Here is a 5,201-nt window from a genome sequence, read left to right as displayed (position 1 = left end):
TAGAGGTCAGGGGTTAGAGGTTATGGGTTAGAGGTCAGGGGGTTAGAGGTTAGTGGTCAGGGGTTAGAGATCAGAGATTAGTGGTCAAGGGTTAGAGATGAGAGGTTATGGGTTAGAGGTCAGGGTTAGAGGTTATGGGTTAGAGGTCAGGGGTTAGAGGTTATGGGTTAACTGTGGTTGTGGTTAGAGTCTCACCTGGGTTAGAGGTCAGGGGTTAGAGGTTGGGATCAAGGACCCGATCAGAGATTCTGGTCAAGGGTTAGAGAGAGGTTGTGGCCTAGAGGTCAGGGGTTAATGTTATTCGGTTAGAGATCAGGGGTTAGAGGTTAACTATAACTGTATCAATCATTAGCAGTCTCACCTGCTGAGCGGGGAGGTACCAGAGGACTGGGATAAAGGACCCGTTAAAGTTCTGGTCGGGAAGAACTTTGAGGCTATCGCCCTCGACACCAACAAGAATCAGAGAGTTCTGTAAGTCAACTATTCCTGTATCAATCATCAGCAGTTCAACTCCCAAGGGGTTAGAGGTTAGTGGTCAGGGGTTAGAGATGAGAGGTGGGGTTCCTGGTTATCATTAGAGGTCAGGAGTTCTGTAAGTCAACCTTCTGAATCAATCATCAGCAGGTCAACTTCCAAGGCGTGGCTTCCTGTATCAATCATCAGCAGGTCAACTTCCAAGGCGTGGCTTCCTGTATCAATCATCAGCAGGTCAACATCCAAGGCGTGGCTTCCTGTATCAATCATCAGCAGGTCAACTTCCAAGGCGTGGCTTCCTGTATCAGCAGGTCAACTTCCAAGACGTGGCTTCCTGTATCAATCATCAGCAGGTCAACTTCCAAGGCGTGGCTTCCTGTATCAATCATCAGTAGGTCAACTTCCAAGGCGTGGCTTCCTGTATCAATCATCAGCAGGTCAACTTCCAAGGCGTGGCTTCCTGTATCAATCATCAGCAGGTCAACTTCCAAGGCGTGGCTTCCTGTATCAATCATCAGCAGGTCAACTCCAGGCGTGGCTTCCTGTATCAATCATCAGCAGGTCAACTTCCAAGGCGTGGCTTCCTGTATCAATCATCAGCAGGTCAACTTCCAAGGCGTGGCTTCCTGTATCAATCATCAGCAGGTCAACTTCCAAGGCGTGGCTTCCTGTATCAATCATCAGCAGGTCAACTTCCAAGGCGTGGGCTTCCTGTATCAATCATCAGCAGGTCAACTTCCAAGGCGTGGCTTCCTGTATCAATCATCAGCAGTTCAACTTCCAAGGCGTGGCTTCCTGGAATCAATCATCAGCAGGTCAACTTCATGGCTTCCTGTATCAATCATCAGTAGGTCAACTTCAGGCGTGGCTTCCTGTATCAATCATCAGCAGGTCAACTTCAAGGCGTGGCTTCCTGTATCAATCATCAGCAGTTCAACTTCCAAGGCGTGGCTTCCTGTATCAATCATCAGCAGTTCAACTTCCAAGGCGTGGCTTCCTGTATCAATCATCAGCAGGTCAACTTCCACGTGTCATAATAAATCCTCTCTGTACTACAGATTACTGCTAAAATAAAGGAAACACTTGAGTAAATGAGGGATACAAAGTATATTGAAAGCAGGTGTGCAGGTGTGGTTCCTGAATTAATTAAGCATTTAACATCCCATCATGCTTAGGGTCACGTATAAGAATGCTGGGCAGGCCCATCCACCATGGCTCTGCTCCCATAGGATGACATTGCCCCCATCCACAGGGTATGGAGTGGTCCTGAATGATGAAACCATATGCCATGGCCGCCTCAGTCACCAGAGCTCAACCCAATGGAACACTTACGGTTCTGGAAGGCGGAGTCAGTGTTTTCAACGTCAACAAAAAACTCTTTATTGTGGAAGAATGGTGTCGCATCCCTCCGACAGAGTTCCAGACACCTGTAGAATCCGAGGTGAAGCTGTTTGGCTGGTCGTCTTTATTGTGGAAGAATGGTGTCGCATCCCTACGACAGAGTTCAGACACCTGTAGAATCCGAGTGAAGCTGTTTGGCTGGTCGTCTTTATTGTGGAAGAATGGTGTCGCATCCCTCCGACAGAGTTCCAGACACCTGTAGAATCCGAGGTGAAGCTGTTTGGCTGGTCGTCTTTATTGTGGAAGAATGGTGTCGCATCCCTCCGACAGAGTTCCAGACACCTGTAGAATCCGAGGTGAAGCTGTTTGGCTGGTCGTCTTTATTGTGGAAGAATGGTGTCGCATCCCTCCGACAGAGTTCCAGACACCTGTAGAATCCGGGAGGTGAAGCTGTTTGGCTGGTCGTCTTTATTGTGGAAGAATGGTATCGCATCCCTACGACAGAGTTCCAGACACCTGTAGAATCCGAGGTGAAGCTGTTTGGCTGGTCGTCTTTATTGTGGAAGAATGGTGCTCGCATCCCTCCGACAGAGTTCCAGACACCTGTAGAATCCGAGGTGAAGCTGTTTGGCTGGTCGTCTTTATTGTGGAAGAATGGTGTCGCATCCCTCCGACAGAGTTCCAGACACCTGTAGAATCCGAGGTGAAGCTGTTTGGCTGGTCGTCTTTATTGTGGAAGAATGGTATCGCTTCCTCCGACAGAGTTCCAGACACCTGTAGAATCCGAGGTGAAGCTGTTTGGCTGGTCGTCTTTATTGTGGAAGAATGGTGTCGCATCCCTCCGACAGAGTTCCAGACACCTGTAGAATCCGAGGTGAAGCTGTTTGGCTGGTCGTCTTTATTGTGGAAGAATGGTATCGCATCCCTCCGACAGAGTTCCAGACACCTGTAGAATCCGAGGTGAAGCTGTTTGGCTGGTCGTCTTTATTGTGGAAGAATGGTATCGCATCCCTACGACAGAGTTCCAGACACCTGTAGAATCCGAGGTGAAGCTGTTTGGCTTGTCGTCTTTATTGTGGAAGAATGGTGTCGCATCCCTCCGACAGAGTTCCAGACACCTGTAGAATCCGAGGTGAAGCTGTTTGGCTGGTCGTCTTTATTGTGGAAGAATGGTGTCGCATCCCTCCGACAGAGTTCCAGACACCTGTAGAATCCGAGGTGAAGCTGTTTGGCTGGTCGTCTTTATTGTGGAAGAATGGTGTCGCATCCCTCCGACAGAGTTCCAGACACCTGTAGAATCCGAGGTGAAGCTGTTTGGCTGGTCGTCTTTATTGTGGAAGAATGGTGTCGCATCCCTCCGACAGAGTTCCAGACACCTGTAGAATCCGAGGTGAAGCTGTTTGGCTGGTCGTCTTTATTGTGGAAGAATGGTATCGCATCCCTACGACAGAGTTCCAGACACCTGTAGAATCCGAGGTGAAGATGTTTGGCTGGTCGTCGTGGTGAAGACTTATTAACACACCATCTTGTTGTTTCTATTTAGCCAGTGTTAGTGGTGTTTCCTCTATTTAGCCAGTTCCCTGTCGCTAGTGGTGTTTCCTCTATTTAGCCAGTTACCAGTTCCCTGTCACTAGTGGTGTTTCCTCTATTTAGCCAGTTCCCTGTCGCTAGTGGTGTCTATTTAGCCCTCTAGTGGTGTTTCCTCTATTTAGCCAGTTACCTGTCGTTGGTGTTTCCTCTAGTTAGCCCTGTCGCTAGTGGTGTTTCCTCTAGTTAGCCAGTTCCTGTCGCTAGTGGTGTTTCCTCTAGTTAGCCAGTTCCATGTCGCTAGTGGTGTTTCCTCTATTTAGCAAGTTACCTGTCGCTAGTGGTGTTTCCTATTTAGCCAGTTCCCTGTCGCTAGTGGTGTTTCCTCTATTTAGCCAGTTACCTGTCGCTAGTGGTGTTTCCTCTAGTTAGCCAGTTCCCTGTCGCTAGTGGTGTTTCCTCTAGTTAGCCAGTTCCCTGTCGCTAGTGGTGTTTCCTCTAGTTAGCCAGTTCCATGTCGCTAGTGGTGTTTCCTCTATTTAGCCAGTTACCTGTCGCTAGTGGTGTTTCCTCTATTTAGCCAGTTCCCTGTCGCTAGTAGCTAGCTAAGTGTAAGTTGAGCTAGCTAGCGAACGTTAGCTAAAGATAGTGTGCCTGTGTGTAGATGCCCCATGGTGCGGTCACTGTAAGGAGCTGGCTCCTGTCTGGGAGAAGCTGGCAGAGAAGCACGCTGACCGGGATGACATCATCATTGCCAAGATGGACGCCACGACCAATGAGGTGGAGGGAGTGTCTGTGTCTGGCTTCCCTACACTACGATACTACCCTGCTGGAGAAGACAGCAAGGTAACCTTTAACCTCTGACCTTAACCTTAAACCTCTGACCCTAAACGAACGAGGTAGAGGGAGTGTCTATGTCTGGCTTCCTACGCTATGATACTACCCTGCTGGAGAAGACAGCAAGGTAACCTTTAACCCTTAACCTCTGACCCTGGAGGGAGTCACACAATCTATCGGAAGGATAGAAAGACTACACTGTCACACCTCTATCACAAACTACACTGTGTGTGTGTGTGTGTGTGTGTGTGTGTGTGTGTGTGTGTGTGTGTGTGTGTGTGTGTGTGTGTGTGTGTGTGTGTGTGTGTGTGTGTGTGTGTGTGTGTGTTGTTGTGTGTTGGAGAGCAATGAGGAAGAGATTTGAACATCATGATAAAAAGGAGTCACACCTGAAAGTCTGTCTACTATAAACCCCTCTGTCTCTCTCTCTGTGTGTGTGTGTGTGTGTGTGTGTGTGTGTGTGTGTGTGTGTGTGTGTGTGTGTGTGTGTGTGTGTGTGTGTGTGTGTGTGTGTGTGTGTGTGTAGGAGGTAGAGTACAGTGGGACCAGAGACTTGGAGACGTTTGCTATGTTCCTGGACAATGGAGGACAGCTTCCGAAGGTGGAAGAGGAGGATGAGGATAATGAAGAGGAGGTGAAGTTGAAGTTGAACTTACCTGACTAATTATGCAAACCCCTCCCACTCTAAGCTCTTCTGACCAATCCCCTGTCACTGTTAATACAAACACCTCCCACTCCAGCTCTCTTGACCAATCCCCTCTCTCCTTCTGACAGGTCACTGATGAGTCATCGCCACCGCCAGCCAATGAGACGTCTAAAGACGAGCTGTAAAGTCAGAGCACCGAACCGATCAAGAGTAGTTTATTGGTTTCTATGGTTTCTCTTGGTTTAATAATAAAAGTGATTTGATTCTGAAGTCTGGAGTGGCGAGTCTTTATAGAGGAGAGGAGAAGAGGAGACAAGGAGAGGAAACACACAGAGATAGACAACAAGGAGAGAGATATAGACACACAGAGACAGAG

The 5,201-nt window shown here is 48.5% G+C and overlaps 1 long non-coding RNA gene across 1 annotated transcript; it reads left to right on the top strand.

Annotated features, from left to right (window-relative positions):
• The first annotated feature begins 3,799 nt into the window (after positions 1–3,799).
• On the top strand, positions 3,800–5,095 carry LOC135567104 (uncharacterized). Its single transcript, XR_010462254.1, has 2 exons — positions 3,800–4,188; positions 4,706–5,095. It is a non-coding gene; the product is annotated as an uncharacterized LOC135567104 (long non-coding RNA).
• Positions 5,096–5,201: the final 106 nt, after the last annotated feature.

Source organism: Oncorhynchus nerka, unplaced genomic scaffold (genome assembly GCF_034236695.1).
Source record: "Oncorhynchus nerka isolate Pitt River unplaced genomic scaffold, Oner_Uvic_2.0 unplaced_scaffold_2636, whole genome shotgun sequence".
NCBI classification, from domain to species: Eukaryota; Metazoa; Chordata; class Actinopteri; order Salmoniformes; family Salmonidae; genus Oncorhynchus; species Oncorhynchus nerka.
The sequence above is the reverse complement of the archived record's forward strand: the minus strand, read 5'-3'. Positions and strand labels throughout refer to the sequence as shown.